Raw genomic sequence first — 21,540 nt, 5'->3', positions numbered from 1 at the left:
AATGGAGAATAATCCTGATAATAATAATTCAATTGACAAATTGATAAAGGATTGGAAGAGGAGGTTTGTAAGTGGGAAGATGGAGAGTTTTTTTTATTAATTCTAAATTGAGCTGTGACATAACAAAAATGTTATCTAAACCTCTATTTTGTGCAACAAAGACTCACAGTTAGTGACTCGCATAGCCAGAAAAAAAAAAAAAATAAACATGTGTGTGCCCTCACAAAATGAAGTAACCATAGAGAGTCTTTTTACACGAGTAATAGTACAAAATAGCCCCCTCTGGAACTTACTTATCGTAACAGCTATACCTTAGATATTCAAGAGTGTGAACCATCAAAACATTATTTTTGTCAAAAATTAAACTTATCCTTGAAACCATCGTTGAGATATAGTCTTGCTGAATATGACCATATTGTTTGTTTTCTCCATTTTATATAATTTTTTCTTCGTTTTTACACACCCAATTTATTTTTGGGATGCACGCGTTTTATTTTTAAACCTCAGCCGTCATTTCAATTTTGGTGAAATAGGTTTGACATTATTATCGCTAATTCCTTCCTACTCACTCTAAGTGTAGTGTTTTATTTTTGTATTTATGATTGTTCAAGGGACTTCACAATCCAGGAAAGACAGTTTGTAAGCTATAATTTTAATGTTTTAATATAAATGTTGGCTAGAGGGTGCATGATATTAAGATAAAAAAAAAGTAATCCTCGTACACGTTGGAAGGTTACAGTGATGATTATTCAAGAATTTAAAAATATCGTATAATATTTAAATAAGGGTAATAGCTATAAAATAAGTAGTTAGTGTTACGAGGACTGGTAGTGGAAAAACGCCTAAAGATAGAACAGGTTACAATATTGTACACATTGAAATTGTATTACGAGAGTACTAGCGAAAAGTTGTAACCATGAAAAACGTAAATAACGTTAAGGAGAAAAATGAGAGTGTATTGGGAAACTTACATGATTAAAATTCTGGTATTTCTGTAATATTTTGAGAATGTATAAAAGTACCTGAAAGTTGTTGGAATTTTTTTATTACATGAAGTTCAATAAAATGGTAAAAATCAACATAAGATTCCAAATAACTCTGAAGACTGAATACAGATTAAATTTTAACTTCCTGTTTAATGATTATTGCAGAACGGTTGAACCATAGTAGTATCCTTTTGTTTGTTAATTGCAACGTGAAGGAAAAATAGACAAATTAAAAACATACATATATATCTTAATGAAACAGTTAAAATGATTACAATGATTTGCATCTAGGTGTTACCACTGAGGAAGCTATACATAATGTGTGTATACACACACACACACAAGTAATATTCAAAAACTGCATTGTGCTTGATGTCATAATAAAGTTTGTTACTAATATTATTAGCAGTAAATAAATGAGCAATACAAAATTTAAGAACTTAAAGGAACCTGATAGATCATTTACTAATCTAGGCTAACCCTTCCACTATATTGAAAATAAAAGAAAGAAGAAAATCATAAAACCAACCCTTATTATTGAAATATTTATCAAACCTTCCCTTAAACTTCTTTAATTCACTGTTATAAAAATTAAACTGTCATAGCTGAAGATAATGACTTCTGTCCTAACAAAAGTTGTACTTGTGCACCCTTGTCATATTTGTCTAACCATTAAATATGAAAAAGAATGATGAATCTGCATTATCAATTCCCATAACTGGCTTAAACACTTTAATCAGATCCATATTTTTTTTTCAAAAGAGATAATTTAAGAGACCTTAATGTATCCTGGTATGACCACCATTTTTCTCCATCTTGAGTATATTGCACTTTGCAGTATGAAGCTCTCCTCTGAACCTTTTCAATAAATGTCTTTCCTAAGGCAAAAGTCCAAGACTGAACACAGTACTCCATTATTAGGCCTAACCACTTCTCTAACAGTTTCTCCTCTGAAACTATATTTATAAGTTAAATTATGGTAATCCACATATGTTACCTTACATGTATTGTAGTTAAATGCTGTTTGCTATTTATTTACCCAGTTTACCAACCTTATATAAAGTAGCAGAATTTTCCTCATAATTGGCATCACATGTGACTTGATTATCATCCACAATTTTCAGAAATATTTTGACCATTTTTCTCTCTGTGTTATTGATGTAAATCAAAAAGAGCAAAGGCTCAAACACTACTCCCTGAGGGATTCCATTTTGAGTAAATTTTATGTTTATTATATCAGGTCTCTGCTTTCTTCCACCCAGCTATTTTTCTGTCGAGTGAATTAGATTACCTCCCACCCCTAGATATATATATCTATATAAAATATATATTTAAACAAACCTTTCATATGAATCTTGTAAAATGCTTTCTGAAAATCCAGATCCACACCCATACCATCATTTACATAATGTGGTTAATATTTTCTGGCTTAAGAGCCTTATCATTCTTTAAACTTTCTAGTTTTTTTCTTAACAAATTTAAATTTAACATGATTGTCTTTTTTTATCTGATTTTCATCTATTAACTGTTCAGGATGAGAATGTTAAATATGCATTAGTAAAATCTGAAAAAAAGTAGAATTTAGTAATGCAATTATCTTATAGTTATAAATAATGATCCTTCATTTTTTGTTGGTCAGAGGCCTTATTTCCATTTTAACACTTTGCTTTCTCTTAAGAAAATTTTTTAATGTTAAAAATTACCTTTTTAGTCAAAATGTTTTCACATTTTTTTTACTTTCATATGCCATGTTTGATAAACTTTCTTGATCTTGTATAATCTTTCAAGTCTCCTGTCATATTAATCAATTTAAACTTCTAAAGTGTGTAATGCTTTTCATTAATTTTATCTTTTATACTCCTTTTGAGCTGATCTTATGTTTTTTACTTTCAACCAAGTTTTTCTCTGTAAGGATGATGGTTACCTTGAATATTTAAAAGTTTATTTGTAAAAACTACTCTTTATTGATTGGCATCTCTGATTAATTATTTTACTTAATTCACAACAGATAATTTTTGTTACATTTGTTGAAAATTTACTTTCTTGAAAGTTATAACCAAAATGCCATTATTTCTGATCTCTGTATGGAATAGAATGTCAAACCTAATAAAGTAATGATCACTTGCACCAAAATTTAATTCTTCATAATTGTCTGACCAATTGATGAAGAAATTTATCCTGAATTATTTTTAAAAACCTTTTTTTTTATCATGATTTAACTTTTATATCTCTCAACTTATCTTATAGTTATAAATATAGTGCTGGTTTAAAGTTGCCCTTACAGCTGATTTGATGGCCTTCAAACAAGCCATCCCTTATAGTAGTTAAATCTAAGCCATTCATTTCAAGGGGCTTTCTTTTGCCATGGAATTGACCTTGCAAGTCAGACAGCAAATCTGCTCATTCTTACACATTAACCTAAACCTAGTATTCATCACTAGTGATCTATTTCTAATCTCATCTCATCAATTAAATCTCCAGAGTATTTCTGATAGAATTAAATTATGACTATTTTCAATAAATGGCACAATCAACATTCTTTACTCATCAATTAGTTTATTTCATGTCACCTATTTTTGCCCATGTCATTAACCATTATGTGCACAGAAAAAGACTAAATCACAGCTAGTACCCTTTATTATATCATTTGCTTTGAATTATGTATTCTAATACATTGCTTCTTATTTACTTCACAGATTATCCTATCTAAATGCTGTACAAAAGAACCACCCACAACAATAACTTTCCACTATTTCTCATTTCCATCCCTCTTTGTTCATTTTCTTTCCCTCCCATAGTTCATATCTACACAAGTTAAATATGTTACTTAATTTTTAGTTTACACTTTTTTTGTTGCCTATATACATGTATGTCTGCAGATATTACTAGGTAGGCCTTACAAAAAATACAATTTTGGTCTCAGTCTCATTATCTAAGAAGTAATATTGACAAGGATGAGTGCTGGGATTTAAATGTTATATGAATAGGTTAAGGACTGATATTTTCTATTGAGAAAAGAAGAATTGGAGGTGATTTTCATGAATTTTACAAGATTAACTAATATATCAATAAGACTAATATACAGTTTCCTTATGCTGTATTTTGAAGATAATAAAATGAAAGGACCCATTGAAAATTTGGGAAAAATGAACTAGATTATGCTCTACTTATGATAGTTTTATTTTTTTAACACAATAATTGTCTTGTGAATTGTCTGCAGTAATAGGGAATAGAACTACTTTTTTATTATTATTATTGGAGTTTAAAAGTGGAAATGATTTCCTGAAAAATAGAAGGATCGATGTGCAATGACACCTTGTTGTCTGTAAGTTCTGTTATGAATTGGGGAGGGAGATATTGATTCTGAAACTGAAAATATTCAAGTTTTTTTTATTATTATTATCTGGAGAGTAAAAGTAAGTTTTTTTTTCTAACTTTATTGCCCAAATGTCTAAATCCTTTCAGTATGCACTATATATTACAAAAAAGCAAAACAATATTTGATAATTGGGCTGTCAGGTTATTATTTTGTAAGTATATAGTTAAGAGATATCTATTTCTTCAGCTAAAGTTAATTGCAAGTTACAATTTGTATTCATTTTAAACATCTCAGACGTAATAGCTTTAATGCTTTTATTATCACCATTTCCCTATGGTATTACAGAGTATGTTATGCATACTTACCCAAAGCCAGTTGTGTTTTTAGTTCATTACACAGTGAGGTAAGTACAATGATCACAAGTCCTTGTATTCTGATTTCTGCACTAAACAGTCACTGAAACATTCATGTATTAAATTAGGAAAAATAATAGAAATAAAATTTGCTTCTGCACATTTCATCTAACATCAAAAACTATCTATTCTGGTGTATCAAACAAATATTAAACAGTAAGCCTTGAAAATATATTAGTGAAAACATCTTTAATGTTTTGTAATCTTTTAGCATGACAAGCCGAAAATATATTTAATCTGGTAATGAAAACAGAAATCAGCATTAGATATAGTCAATGCAGTTTTTAACAGTGATGCTTATGCTACTAGTATTTTTATTATTAATTTGAGTATTAGTTTTCTACTATTTAATTTGTTTTTTGAAAGTGTTATAATACAATATTGAGCATTTTAGAGCTTGAAAACTGAAGTAATGGTTTGAAAATAAACAATTAACAAGTTTATGATGGATAAATATGATAGTAAACATGTATTTTAATGAAAATGACTGAGATCTTAAGTGAAGAAAATGTTGAATACTAAGGAAAACTCAGTATATTATATTAATATAACACTATGAATGGAGAAATTTATTGAAATTTAGCTTCAAAACAGGTCCTACATATAGGTTTGTAAATGCCCAACATTAATACTTGATTTTTGTCTTAATTGAGTATGTTTAAATTTTTGATTTATTCAGCAAGTTGAAGTTGTCATATTGGTCAGGTGTTTATGGGTGGTGGCTGAGTTGGCCAAATGAGCATGTGACAACTCTCCAAGAATAGGAGTGTGACACATCCTTTTAGCACACCTAGCTCTTTCTATACTGATTGTTCAAACATCACTTCTTGTTTTGGCAGTTGTGTGTATCAATGTCTTTTTCTTTTTTCTTGCTTATGAAATTTTTAAAGTTTCAAGTGTAGGCATTTGTTTTAGTGGAAGTATCTACAATGGAATTACTTGTTTGGGAAGTATATATTATTGGATCTTTCCAACATTTTCTGTTCCTGCAGATTTTGTTACCTTTTATTTCCATATTATTTTATATATGTTGTGAGTTTCCACTTTGTCTGATGAAAGACAAGATGATATTGTTCACAGTACTCTACAAACTACATTGGTGTTGGGTATATCCTTGTCTGTTGGGAGAAGTGACAACTTTTGTGTGTATAATGTAGTCTGGGCCTTCTGTTGTAACTGACATACCTTTACGTATTTTTCTCATTCATGACAGAATGAATTTTGTTAATTTCTTTTCTCACTACCTAGCTTTAACTAATCTTATATCCAAAGTATCTTGAATCTACCTGAGTCTTTATTTCAGAAGTGGGTTTCCTAGTTATGTTTCTTTCCCCCTCTTTGTAATTAATTCTTTGCTTCTTCCTTTTATTTATTTTTTTTACTTTCTATCTATATATGCAAGTCCAATTATGCTTTGACATGGTGTCAAAATCCCCATTGCACTTCTAGTGAAGCAGAGGAGTCTTGCCACTCACTTTCATTACTTTCTATCTATATATGCAAGTCCACATTTAGTTCTTTTTGTCCACTACTTTGGTGCATGCATGCCTTGTTCTCCTTTCTTTGTAATCTCATGGTTTGACATGACCTTGTGCTGTATTGTCTCTCTCTATCTCCTACACACAAGTTTTTTTCAGACTTGGGAGTCATATCCTCTATTTTACAGTTTCTATCTTTTTCCATTACTTTCCACCCGGTTCCCTTTTTTTTATGGTAATTCACTCTTCCTCTGAGGAGTTTCTGGTGATGCTTATTCATTTTTCTACAGTGATATGTTTATTTTCATTGACCTGTTTGTTTAATCTGTTGCAAGAGTTTGTTGGGGTGTGATGCCTTGTTGCTCAAGTGCTTTTGCCTCCATTTTCTCTCATTTGTCTTCTTTCATCTGCTTGTGTAATTTTCATGGAGTACTTGTTTCTATGGAATCATAGGTTTTGATCAATGTTATTCCTTATTCTCACTGATCTATCATCTTTCCTGCACCCTTTCTTTGCCTCTCTATTCTCTTGCCTCCTCTTCTCTTTTTCTCCACATTTCTTATTTATCTGTTTTCATCCATCCTACCACTGCTCATAGATTTCAGTGCTATAGGCTCAATATATTTCATATATTTCATTTCAGGTGCTGTATTTCATTCAGTAAAAATTAACATTAACTCCTTCATGTTTCATTTTTCCAAATCATACAACAACATTTTCTCTGTATGCTTTCTTCTGTCATCTGTCAAAGGAGATTGTGTGGACTGCACTTTCATCATACATTATTTTGATCATATGGCAATCTGTTGTTCTTTGAAATATCTACTTCCTCCTACCACCATTCTAGTTACACCTTACCAGCTCTGACTAAGTAAGTTCTTTTTCTTTCTCTCTTACCTTGTTTTTTGCCTTTACAAAGCCTCTATCCTACATTTCAGGATACTGCAGTGTGTGCCAGTGTTTACTGAAGTTTATATCTGCACCATACAGCTGTTTGGGTCTGAAATGGTCATTTATGATGTGGGATATTTTACAAGACTGCTAAGGATTTCCTTGGGATATATTATTTACAAAATATGGCCTGATTTAGACTATACCTACTCATAGACTATCATGACTAAAGCACTAACAGGATAGCTGTTGGTCCTAGTTGAATAAACCTAGGCTAGCCTGATTTTAAAAATAGTGTTTTGTAGTCATCCATTGTACAGTATTAAAGTGTTGCATTCTTCTGGACTCCCCATTGCACTTCTAGTGAAGCAGAGGAGTCTTGCCACTCACCAGTTTTTAACAGCTAAAATGATGTACTGTGGAAGTTTCCTCTTAAGTATGACTAGTTCCACTTTGTAGAGAATAGAGCATTGGTGTTCTCTTGGTGTGAACTCTCTCCCAACTGCACAAAGGACAAAAGGTCCCTGGCACTGACTGGTTTTGGACTAAAGTTGACTCACTATGTATGATTTAACATACCCTAGCCACTTACACCAAACAACATGTCCATTTTTCACACTTTTATTTTTTCCCACCTGACTTGACAATACATATTTTCACTATGGGCAAAGAGTATATCCTGGTGTGCCCTTTATTTTAATAGTATAGGGTGTGATGCTCCATGTGTTCTTTTTGGTACTCATCAATGGGGGATTATCTAGGCTACTTTTGCACTAGTCCCTCAACAACTTCACTGTGGGTCTCTAGCTAATATGTATGAAGAGGTAAGGTATTGAAAGTTAACATTTTCTAATTTTGAAAATGTATGCCTTATAGAAACCTTTTCTCACACTGCCCACATATCCTTCCCACTTCCTAACCTTGAAATGATGATTGAACAATCAGCATAGAAGGTGTATCACACTCTTATTGGTAGAGAGTTGTTGAATACTACAGTGCAGAAATACCACTTGAAATCATCATGAGTATAGGTGGGAATCTCATTCAATCATTAAACTGTCTGTAGCGCCTCCCTATACCCTCTTTGAGCTTCCATGACTCAAGATCATAATAAAGAAATCCAGATGGATTTTCAAAGTACCTGAAGAAGTGTTGTGCTTTTTGTGATGAAATCTTCAATTGACATGTCTTTAGACTTTATGATATGCAACTGGATGTGTTTTGAAGGTTAATCCATGCTTTCTTTTTTGTCACATAAAGACAGACTATTCAAGTATAACACCAATATAATTTTACCATTTCTTACACATAATAAGATATTTACAAATTGGGTGTCAAAATCTAAATCAGACTAACAAATCAATTCTCAGCAGGTTGCCCAATTTACACAAATACCTCCCAGCAGATTCACATGTTATGTCTGTAGCTGTTAACCTTGTAATCATTTCTAGTCTCTCCAAGTGCTATTCTGCATCTTTTACAACAGGATTGATATTTCCATGAGAAGGGATGATAGTAGTTTAGTCTTTCTTGTATGCCACTGATAGAACAGTACCATTAGGATTATTCTCATTTCTCAGTATATTATTACCAGGCTACAATAAAAAAAAGAAAAAAACAGATTAAGAGACAGTTCAAGTGCTCAGTACAATTGTATTCCTCTTGTCATATAATACACTATCCATAGTTTGGATGCCATTTTTTTCATGCAGGTATCATCAGTAATTGGGTGTGCATTTTACAAAACATAATATATTCACAATAAAAATATCCAAACCTTTATCTCAACACTATTTACAATAATAATCACTATATTCTAATTTATTCAGCTGCTGGAAGGTCCTAACCATCTATGTCATTTGAGTAATATCTTGCATCAATAAATCTAGCTAAATATATACTAATTTTCCTCATGCACTCACCAGCTCATCATCAAATTATAAACAGTGGTAACTTACAACCAACGTGTGACTTATTAAGCCTTGCCTGCTGGATACAGCTTGCTCATAAGTAGTATGCAAAAATTGATAATAAATACTCAAACTTTGCATTCTACTTGTACAAGAATGAACTCAACTTTACTTTGCAAATACAAACATGAAATTACTTGCTTATAAATAAACATGGAAAATTTCCACAGAAATCATATAACTAAATGTGATAACGAACATACAATTCACCAGTTGTAAACACAAAATAATATTTCAACAATTTACAATACATAATGTTACTTTGTATCTCAAACTGTAAATAATTATCTCCTTTTCATCAAAGCCTACACAGATGGATTCATTACTTTAAGGCACTCTTTGAAAAGGCAAATTATTCTCCTTATCTCTATTAAACTGTGAAACTCACTTTAAATAATATTTCCTGTTATGGCTAATCAACCACCTGTCATCTGACTTCATGTTTTCTTTCACTAACAAATTTTCAAAGGGAATTGCACTTGATTTTCCCTTATTTGGTCACCTATATTTATACCTTGTTTACTAAGGTTTTGAATTTTCAACAAACAATGCAAGTTGCACTACAGTGTAACAATATTCAGTTAAGATACAAAGCAAAATACCTAAGATTCAAGTGATGTGACATCAACAGTATTAGTAAAATCTAGACAACAATGTAATTACAAACAGAACATATCTTTTAAACAGGGTTATGTAGTAAAATTTGTCACAAATACACTTTTAAAACTATCTTCAACACTTCTGTTTTAAAAACTAAACAGTCTTTAAGTATTAAGTGAGCAAGATGAAAAGTCCTTGTCTTCTGGGATCTTGATGAGGGTTAGAGCATCTTATGAGTGGTGTCAAAAATTGTCTTGTTATTAACAAAGTTTGCTTCATTAACTCATTGTGTTTTGATTTTTTTATTAGCTTTGCCCATTTTTCAAAACAAAGCTTCTCGACTTTGGAAATAGCATGATGTTCTGGATGTATTTGAATTCAAACCTTGCCCCTAAAAGCTGTGGTTTTCTTGATCACAACCTTAGAGCTTTCATGAAATATATTCTTTATTGTTTTTTGATAGCAGATATAAACACACATTACTGGCCTGTTTGAAGGTAATTTGCTTCATGTTAGTTTCTTCTGAACCAAGTACCCAAAGTGTAGTCTAGCTTTTAGTAGTATCTAGTTGATACATCTATACAGTATCAAAATTTTTATATACCTTTACAGAAATTCTAGAAACCACTGTTTTGTTATACAGAATATTATAGAATTAAAAATTGTTGGCATGGCTTATATATGAAATGTTCTGGAATATTCTGGATAATGTGAAATACTCTGGAATATTTCAGAACATACTATAATATTCCAAAATGTACTAAAGTGTTCCATAATAATAAGCTGGGCCTTTCCAGAATTATTTTGAATATTCTGGAAAAGTCTAAAATATCTGGACCAAAAGGTAAAATTTAAACTACCTTTAGAAACTCCTAAATGTTATTCATTTGGATAAAATTTGGTATCAATTGCTTATTTATGCATATTGGAACAAAATGAGGTTGTGGTAGTTTTATAAATCAGAATTTCAAATATAAGGATCACCCTATCCAGTGAGACGTACTTTTTGCATGGTCATCCTATAATTATGAATAAGTCTAATACTGTGCATGACTTTTATTTTTTTCCTTAGTTGTGCAGGGAGAAAGCAGTTTGATTAAGCTTTTATATGAAAGAACAATTGTATCATGAATTTACATTGTTATACTGGTTACATTAAGATGTTGTGTGTCTTCCACAATATTTTAAACTTTATTCATTAATACTCAAGTTTATTCTCTTCTTTGCTAAGAAATGTTTTTTGTATGATAATGGTTCTATAACTTGCATACAACGTACAAGTGGTATATATATCAACATAATAATGGGATTTTGATTAAAATTTGCATTGCTTATTAATGTTTAATATGTTATTTTAACTGTTTGCTAGGCCATCTTATTAACTTGTTATTGATGCATTTCCAATGACCTGAGCTGCTCAGTCACTTAATTATTTTTCTCATTCACTTTCAGATACTCTTAGAATTTTCTTGTATCTAGCCATTATCATTTACACATTTCTTTAGTTTTATCCCTTCTCATTTATTCTCATTTGGTCTTAAATATTTACTCATTTCTTTTTAATTTATTTCAGATATGTACTGATTCAAATTATCTTCAAATGTACAATATAATAATTTAGTTTAATCCTGTTCATCCTCAATTATGGTACTTTTGTCATTCATTCAGAGCTCTCTGATTGTACAGAATTATATATTTCTTCAGTAATGGACTGTAAACAGAATCTAGTTACACACACTCATGATTCACTTTTCTTAATTCATTAAGGTGTTCAATAATAATACATTGCCTATTGCATGAAGAAGTGTTTATTGTTGAAAAGCATTATATTAGAACCTTAATTTGTTACATTGTGATAAAATAATTAGATTACCGAATCACTTGTCATTTTGCCTTAGGAGAATGTTCTAGCCAGTGGATAGCAAAATTGTGGCCAGCTTGTATTTAGGAATCAACTTCTTCCATCATTTATTTTTTTATCGCAAATTTGGTAATCAGCAACTGCACTGCCTCACATCATCACTAATGTCCTGTGCTTTATCACTGCCGCAGCCTCTGCCCATTTTGTAACGTCAATCTGATTTAGATCTTTGTTATCTAGTGTGTTGTTTTGCATGTGCTTGGAAACATATTTTTATTGTGCAACTTTCAAGTGCTTAAATACATTTTGTTTTTAATCTCATAATATGGATAAGTGGATAATTCAAAAATGAAAGAATCCAGATGATGGTGAACACTCAGAAAATAAAGACATTTTAATTGGTTTTGGCATTACTGTTGAAAAGAGAATGGCGCGTGACTAGAAAAACGTGAAACGAGAATTTAATGAAAGTTGGGAGTTGAAATTTGTAGTGATTGAAGCAAATAATAATCCAGTGTGTCTTTTATGTGACAAAGTTTTTAGGAATAATAAAGTATACAACCTTAAGCAACACTTTAACAATTTTCACAACAAATTTGATGTAAAATTTCCAGTTGATAGCAAAAATCATATGAATGAAATCAGCCATCAGAAAGCACAATTTCATGAACAAAATGAAGGCTAAAAGATTTTTATCATTGATCGAACTAGTTATTTTAGCTTGCTATAAAGTAGCTTGGATTCTACAGGGTGTTCAGAAAGTCACTGTGTTCAGAAAGTCAAAGGTAAATATATTTATTAACACTCCTACGAAAAGTGGGGCCTAATAGGCCCCAGAGCAACTTGAAAGGTTATTAATATTAGGCTAATAATTTTGTATTTAAATAAAATTGCCATTTAAATCCATTAATGAATGGATTAACGAGATTCCCACTGTCCCTATCTACTATCTAGCTGTAATATGAATGACAATTATAAACAATGTTGAAAGTGACCCCCGTTGGCATCAATACAGGCCTGGATCCTTCTTATTTTGTTTCTAAACACTGTTATCAGTTGTTGGCTTGAAATAGACTGAATAAAATATGATTACAAAACTGCATAGTGACTTTCCGAGCACCCTGTAGTTTAAAAAATAAATCATTTTCTGATGCTGAACTTGTAAAATAAATTATTGATGATGGGAAACCAACTATTCTGAGATACATTAGTAAAAGAAATATTGATTGTGGTAATTGAAACTCTGTTGGAGAATTATGATTCAAAAATAAAAGATGAATTCTTTAAAAGGTAAGTAATTTGCAATTAAGTCGAAGAACATTTGTCTGCAGAATGCTGGAGCTAGCTAAAGACATAGAAAATCAGTTGCTTAAAGAACTAAAAGACTGTATTTTTCTTTAGCACTAGATGAGTCAACAGATGTTAGTGACACTGCACAGTTGATATTTTGGGTTCAATATGTAACTTCAAATTTCCAAGTGAGGGAAAAAATGCTTGGCCTTAATGGATTATGAGATTGAACATGTGGAAAAAACATCTTTGAAAAATTTCTTTAAACTTGAAAAATATTTAATCTGGATTTTAAAAAAACTGGTTTCTGTCACAATGGATGGTGCTCCTGCCATGACTGGAGCAAAATTAGGATTTGTTTCTCTTTTGAAGCAGCATTTAATTGAAAATAATGTGAAATTCATGCTACCATCTTTCCATTGCATTTTGTAGCAGGAAAATTTATGTGCTGAGATGTCTAAAAGTGATGAATTGATAAATTTGATTGACATTGTTGTAAAAATTGTGAATTATATTAAAAGTGGAAGCTCTCTCATCCTTTGACAGTTTATTGAGTCTTTAAAGAAAAGCAGTGACTGTACTTTTGATGATCTTACTGATTTTGTAAATGTAAGATGGTTAAGTAGAGGAAAAGTCTTGGAACAATTTACTTCCTTATTTCCTCAAATAAAAGAGCATCTTGTTGGAAAAGGTAAGATTGAAAATTTCTTTGAAATTGAAACTTTGTCATCTCAGTGTGATTTGCACTTTTTCTGCAACATGATGGCTCTCTTGAATAATTTGAACATGAAGCTTCAGAGAAGAGGTAAAATAATAAGCAAGCAATCACAGTCTATTTATGAATTTCAGTTAAAGCTAAATCTCCTTGTGGAACAATTACAAAAGAATGATTTGACACATTTTGCAAACTTGAATAGTTTTCTAGAAAATAACAAGGACTATGATTTCTCTGATGCTAAAGATAATCTCTGTGTAAACTGGATCAAAAATTTGAATAATGTTTCTCCGAATTTAAAAATTTGAAATTGATATTTGAATTTTTGTATGACCCATTTCAATTTGACTTAGGAACTTTCAGTAAGGAAATTACATCTTTTTTGTCTTTGGATAAGTGTGGATTTGGAGATGAGATGCTTACCCTGAAAAGTATAAAACATATAAAAGGTAAACAAAAATGTTCTATCAGAGAGATGTGGCTTACTATTCTGATAAATGAGAATCTTCCAAATTTAAAAATAGCCATTTCAAAATTATATTCCATGTTTGGATCCACTTGGGTGTGTGAGTCAACATTTTGTTTGCTAGATTTTCCCAAGTTTAGGTACATATCTCAACTTACTGACATAAATTTAGAGGCAAAGCTAAGATGCTCATTGAACATAGATATTAAGCCAAACTTCACAAAACTTGTTGAAGAAAACCCCCATGAATTTTCACATTGAAGGTAAGTTGAAATGCAGTTATTTTGATTAAACTGACATTTTTCAGTTTTTCTTTTTGAACTCTGGCCAACATTGTTTTCATTAGCCACAGTTGTGGCCACTATGAAAAGTAAGTTGCTCAACCCTGTTCTAGCCAATCATTAAGCATGATATTTACATCATGCAAATCATACAAAGCTCACAAGTGAAATATGATGGTAAGATAAAAAATGTACATATCTTTTGTGTGAGAGGAACATTGATGTCATAGTGGAAAAAAAAAGGATGTAGGTGAGGTAATTGGTGAATGCTTTGTATGTAATTTTTTTGTGGTAAAAGAGCATTAATTTTCTGAGATCTGTTCCCCTTAGAATAATTTAAGATATTTTTTAAGAAATTTGTTTAGGTCTAATTTACAGTAAGATTTTCAGTTTTGATCACTTTATCACAGGAAGAATTATAAATTGTGGTAATAATAAATGGAGAGACAAATTAACAAACTACAGTTTTAGACTAATACCTGTTTCAATAAATTTGAATTTGAAAACCTCTTATTTATAAGAATGCTAAATTAGTACAAATTAAAAGATAAGCTTTTATAATTTTTCATTTAAGGCTCAATTAATAATATTTATAATATCCTATTAATTTGAAATTATGAGAATATGATTTTAACTTTAGTAAATTTACTTAGTGTGTTTGTGTGTTTTTCTTATAGCAAAGCCACATCAGGCTATCTGCTGAGCCCACCAAGGGAAATTGAACCCCTGATTTTAGAGTTGTATTGGGCAGTCCCAATACAGTAAAAAATCTCCACTTTACTGTATTGATAGTCCTAAAACATTATCCAACTACAGGAAATTTTATTCCAAGAAAATCTGGTTGACACCAAAAAACTGCTGCCTGAGATGATAACTAGTAGCATTTTGACCTAATTAATATGTCATGGTCAAAAAATCTTACAACACCTTACAACAGGAATGGCATGAACACATTCATTCCACAATAACTAGAAGAACAGTGAATAGAAAACTGATCAAACAAGATTATTTTGCAAGAAGGACTATCTGCAAACCAGTATTAAACAGAATGTATAGTCATTACCATGTTACTTAATTCAATAATATAATGGCTATTGATAAGCCTTTATGTTATTAGTAAAATAATGTTAATTTAGAATTTTATAATTCTGTAATAATATAAAGTACAATGTAAAATTAAGACTACTTTTTTTTTCTTGGAGAATAATTTCCCTGCTGCTGAAATAAGTTTGTAAAATGTTTGGAGATGATGTGGTAAAATTTAGCTTGAAGTGATGATTTTGTTTTAGATTGGAGCAATGTTCCTCTTACTTGCTAACATTTATCTATTTCATTTAGCTCTCTTGCAGGTTAATTATATTTTCATGCATTAAATCAAGTTATAATCTATGAAGATTCAGCAGCTATTAAAACTTGTTTGTTCCAATACAATATCTTACCTCTTTTCTTGAAACATTTTCTTGATTACTACTGCTCTCTATCAGTCCATACTTGTTGCTTGCCACTAGTTTTGTGACTCCCACTTCTTTCTGCAACACTACTCCTATTGTAATTAGTGCTCTCTCTAATAATGCACTTATTAATCACTTCTTGATTGGTAGTCTTACTGTTAAGACATGCTTGTTTTTGCTTTCAAGTTTTGGAATCATTAACATTATTACAACTTTTTTCTAGATCTTAATTTTCTCTTGTTACTTTTATTTTATTATTTTGAGTTTTGAGGGTGTTTTCTCAAGGTCTGGTAATCCATTTTTTCTCTCCCTTACAGTTGTCTGCCTTTCCTCTGCTCCTCCCCATGGGATCATCTTTCATGCTTGCAGTTGATAGAGGTAATTCAGGATTTAATTGAAAAGGATGCTGTCATGCAAGGAGATTCTCCTTGTCAAGGGTTTTACATAATCCATTGTTTCTCAAAAGATGGGACTCTGGTTCCTAGTGATCATTTTGTCATCTCTGAATTGCTTCTTCATCATTCCCCAGTTCACCATGAAGTCGTATTTAACTCTCACTTGGATTTTCACTCCAGATCTATGGATAATGAAGGTTAATGTATTGGATAATCATTTGCATATTCCCATCTCACTACAGTTTTGACATTTCTTTTAACGTGTTCATCACAGGCATGTTTTTCAATTTCAGGCTCTTCTGTTTGCCTTAATCTCAGCCCTCTGTGCTTTTTAAAGTTGTTGGTCATTCTTTCAACTGCTTCATTCTTGTGGTCTTTATTTCAACAATTACATGAATTACTGGCTACTGTTGGCTTCCTTGCAGGTTGACTCTTCCCTCCATACTTGAGTTCTTCTTTGAAAAGCTGGCCTGGTTGGTTTATCAAGGGAGAAAGTTGTTCCTCATATCAACCCATTTTCTGGTTCTTGTGGGTGTGTTTTTCAATTCATTTCATAGTTGGACCCAGTCTCCTCTACTTTGATAACAAGATATGAAAGGGCTAGTGTACAAGGTTTCCTTTTCAACTTCTCCTTCTGCACAAGAAATTCTATCTCTTTTTGGGATATGTGCCTTTCTTGAGATACTCACTACCCTTGGTCTTACCCACAGTTGACAAGTGGAGCTTTGTTTAAGATGCCTTGGAGGCTTCTCTTATCCTTCCTTCTCTCCATTACTTACAGACTTTTCCTGATCAATGGATCAGATCAATATTCCTCTAATTTGTCCAGATTGGCACCTTTTCATCAGTGCTTCATTTTTCAGTTGGCATAACATTTCTTAATGGTCTGAAGGTGTATATAAGGTGGAGTTGTCCAGCTACTCTTGATATCAATATTTTAGAGTTTTATGTTGTTTAGTAGCTATTCTATATTTCATGCTGCCTCTTCAGGGACAAGTGATAATAGTGTCTTTAGTCAACTAGACAGTAGTAGCCTAGATCTCCAGGCAAGGAGGCACCTGATTGAGAGACCTTTGTTTTTGGACTTTAGTAAATCCACAGCCACCAAATAACTTTGTTTATGTGTTATATTCTTGATGCCATGAATCTGGTGGCAGAGTGGTCTTTGGATCCTGTAATTTTTTGGTAGTTCTATGCTCATTAGAGTATCCCTAATTTAGACACCATTGCATCTTCACTCAGTACTAAATATCCCACTTTCAGTTGACCATTCCTCATTTGCAGACAGATGCAATTGATGCTCTCAGTCAGAACTGGATGAACAGTTACTTACATATTTATCTTTCTATTAGCTCAGATCACTACTTGTCAGGTTCTGTTGGACCAACCATTCCTCTCCCTTTGTTTTGCATACATCTCTCAGTTTCACTCTGGTACATTTCATTTTTTTTACCCACACTTCATCCTCTCATGTTGATTTTTGTCTTTGCCCCTGCCAGAAGATCTGGATTTTCTGCGAATGTTGCCTATTTGATTTTCTGTCATGTTCACCCATACTAGTTGGTAGTTTATTAGCAAAAATGGATTACATTCCGCTCTTGGTCTCTACACCAGAGTAACCATCATTTTCATCTTACCATTTGTCATTTGTTGTCCTTCTTCACTTGGTTTTTCTTTCAAGAACCTGTTGGTTTCCTCTGTTGTTGTTTGCTGGGTGTCTCTGCCTACCACTTTTTCATTTACTAAATTTGTGTCAGTATTCCAGTCTCTTGTCTTGTTTATCTTATTTCATTGTTTGTCCTACCAGTTCTGCCTCACTTCCCAATTGGAACCCCAGTGTGATCCTTCATGATTTTACTCATTCTCCATTCTAACTTTTATCATCTTTTTCATTGAAGTCACTGTTCCTCTTGTTGCTGGTGTGTGATCCTTGGCTTATTGATGTCTTAACAATTGACATTCACTTATTTTGTTCCATTCTTCCTATGTTTTTTTTTTCAACCATTATTTTCTACCCAGAACTTCTGCTGTCTAGGAGATTAATTCCACTTTCCCTCCTCTCCATCATTATAAACATTCAACTCTAGATCAACTCCTATATCTGGTCAGAGCCTTCTAATGGCATCTGACATGCATTGATCCCTTCTGTAGTTCTTGTGTACATTTAATTATTCCATGAAACTCTGCTATTTCATATGATTGTTCCTTCACTATCCTTATTGGTTGCATATGTTTGGTCATTTGTATGGTGTATTCTTCCCTTTGTCAGGATGATTGTCTCCTTTTTTGTCTTTACTCATCAAATCCATCACTTGACCATTTTTCTGGCTACCCACTTCCACCTTTCTTTGGAGGACATCATCAGTGCAATCAATTACATCTATCTGCCATTTTACACACTTCTGTTTATTTGTGAGTGACAGGTACTCAGTTTCTTTTTCTATACAGGAGCCTCTTGCTCTTAAGTTATGAATCCCACCCTGTAAGAAGTAGTGCCTGATGTTGTTCACTTAGTAACAAAATCTCAACTGTACATCTTATGAGCATATTAGATGACAATAATGTCAAGGCATTCCCTACCATGGACTTGATGTACAATTTCAGATGCCACCAGGTATTGTTTTTTTAACTTTGTCCTATCTTCAGCTGTGCATGGATGTTGATAATTGTTCTATAACATATCATAACATACACACACAGGCTCATTTTACACACACTGTTGAGATGGGGTGTTACATAGGACCAGTTGAACATATATCTCATGGTTTTTTGCTTCCTGAATATGTTTGTCCCATACTGTACATTCATGGATTTCATGAGTAAAGCAGATGGGGATTACTTTTCATCTTTGATAGTCTTGGGTGTTGAGTCTCTTCCTACAGCAGGCCTTATATACAATTCCAGACATTGTCAGATGTTGATTGATTGCTCTGTTCATGTATTAGCTCTGCTTTTTAAAATATAGTGTTGCAACAATTCATTTTACTGTCTCTGGTACTGTGTGTCTCTGGACTCTTCAATGAATTTCTTTCCCCTTTTCTTCTAGTGGAGTGTGGGAGTCCTTGCTACTTACCAGTTTCTAGCCCCAGGGGTGGTAGTCTTAGAGGCTGATCTTCCTGAGTGAAGCAACATACCACTCAGTTGAGAGTAGGGCAGGGACATTCTGCTGGTTTTGATGGCATTATGCTCTTCCTACTATGGACCTAATGTGTAACTCCAGTTCCTGCCAGGTGTTAGTTGTAGCACTCCAACATATATCTAGTTATTGTAGTTTACCTTTCTGACTGATATATACCTCCTCTTTACGATCCTCTGGATGTTTGTTCCTGGTTGGGTCAGGTGTTAGTTTGAGATAATCCAGTGTTTGGGTGATACCCTACTTCAAAAGTGGACTGAACAATAAGATCCCTATATGTTGCCAGGTTTTGAACTGGAGATGCACCTCACATTGAAGTACTTATTCATATTCCTGCCAGTTGTTGCATGTTGGTTCCTTTATTTGATGTTTGTTGAAGGTGGATGAAACAGAAGACTTTCTACATTTATAAAACTGGATTCCATGTTCCTACCATGGACTGGATGTGATACTCCCAATGATGCCAGGTTGTGGACCAGAGATGAACCACTCCTGAAATCTCATTACCTTACACCATCTCTAGATGTCAGTTCCCAGTGGATCTGGAGTTAATTGTTTTGAAGTAGTGCATATGTAGAAATGGGTTATTGGTACAAAAGTTAGTCTTCCCTCCCAGTTCCTGTTTCAGAGGAGAAAGGTAGAAGACCCTCTTGCTCCTGAGGAGCTGATGTACATTTTCAAATGCTACCATGTGTTAATGGAGGTTGAAATCCCATTTACAATATGTTTCTTAAAATAGATCAGTGTTCTTAATTAAAATTCTGTAGTTTTTAATTAACACAATACAATATTTACAATAATTGGACCAGTTAAGTTTTCCTCATGAGCTAGAATGAAATCTGCTTTAAAGAAATTAAACTGTGAAGAAAAGACTTAAATAATATAAAGTTATTCAGCTAATATGAAATATCTGTTGGAGAATGTGTTTGTGTTATGGAATGATAACATCAAAAAAGGGAATTTGATTGTTAAATCTTTGAAAGCCTAGGTGGTTTGGATACAGTATTTTTGGTGATATATTGTGTTTTTAGTTTAAACTTTGGTTTAATTAGGCAGGTACTTGAAAATATGACATTAAATGTTACTTTGGTTGTTTTTATAGAGGAAGAGATGACCTTCATGTGCTTTCTGCCCTTTTGCTTAATTAATTATATAATTATCATCAGATGTTAATGTTTAATGATATAATTTATAGGTACTTTTGTGTGAATATGAATCTTGGTTAAGAAATGAATGACACTTTGACAGATAGAAATGAACTGAGGGACAAAATTCATGAATATTTAAGAGAGGCAAGTTGATTTCTAATATTAATATGTTTTAAACCTTTATTAAATTCTTAACTAACTACCTCTTATTTTAATGCCCTTATTTATTTTAAATTGCTTGTTGCTGTAATATAATTTCTTTATTTATGTCAGTTGCTGTGAATATATTCTAAATTCTAAGATAAATAATCATATTTATAACATTTTTTCAGCAGTGATATGAGTATAAATCATATTTAACTGGCTGTATGTAGTAAAATCTTTAAATTGTAAAACTGTTTTAAAATTATGATTCAATCAGTATAGCTACAAGATTTTATTGTGCTACTACTATATACCAGTAATTTTGTATGAACCTTTATACATATGGATGTATGTATACATAGAAAGATTTGAAAACTCGAATCAAGACTGCTTTGTCCAGTAAGGAGAGTAAAAGAAGACAGAAGATCCGTAGCTCTAAAATAACAGCTGATGAAGACAGTTTACTGAAAATATTGCACCAACAAAGAATCATAGATGAGTTACTGAGTCATCTAGCTTTCTCTGATAATACAAAAAAAACAGAATCCACTCATGAGAATTTCAAAGAACTTCAACAAAATGGGAAAACAGGTACATAAAAACTAGATTTAATAGATTATTGCCATCATGAAAGTTTCCATGCATTCTAAAAAAGTTATAAAAGTGGAGAAAAAATAAATGTAATTGAAAACTGTAACATTATGCATTATATGATGTAGTAAAATTTAATAAAATCATTCGATAACTAAATTAAAGTGTACTTAATTAAATAAAATTTAATAAACAAAAGAAAACTGGAATGATATGACAATGAGATAGATGTGAGGAGTGATGAAAGGCCATAAAGTGTCATGAGAAATGACTGCTTTAAACCTTTCTAACCTACCAGAATTTCAAACAGTAACTGATCCAACAGTCGTGTTTTAACTCTGAACAACTGCAAGTTCAATATCAAACATTATCTTCAGGTTAAAAGTACTGCAATGAATACCAGAA

At 32.0% G+C, this 21,540-nt stretch overlaps 1 long non-coding RNA gene across 2 annotated transcripts; it reads left to right on the top strand.

Moving 5' to 3' along the window:
* The first annotated feature begins 271 nt into the window (after window positions 1-271).
* On the top strand, window positions 272-21,037 carry LOC143256955 (uncharacterized). Of its 2 annotated transcripts, XR_013031638.1 has the most exons (4): window positions 272-639; window positions 16,039-16,099; window positions 20,448-20,544; window positions 20,911-21,037. It is a non-coding gene; the product is annotated as an uncharacterized LOC143256955 (long non-coding RNA). The 2 variants fall into 2 exon arrangements; XR_013031637.1 differs by lacking the exon at window positions 16,039-16,099.
* The last annotated feature ends 503 nt before the right edge of the window (window positions 21,038-21,540 follow it).

This window comes from Tachypleus tridentatus, chromosome 7 (assembly GCF_004210375.1).
Source record: "Tachypleus tridentatus isolate NWPU-2018 chromosome 7, ASM421037v1, whole genome shotgun sequence".
Taxonomy (NCBI): domain Eukaryota; kingdom Metazoa; phylum Arthropoda; class Merostomata; order Xiphosura; family Limulidae; genus Tachypleus; species Tachypleus tridentatus.
The sequence above is the reverse complement of the archived record's forward strand: the minus strand, read 5'-3'. Positions and strand labels throughout refer to the sequence as shown.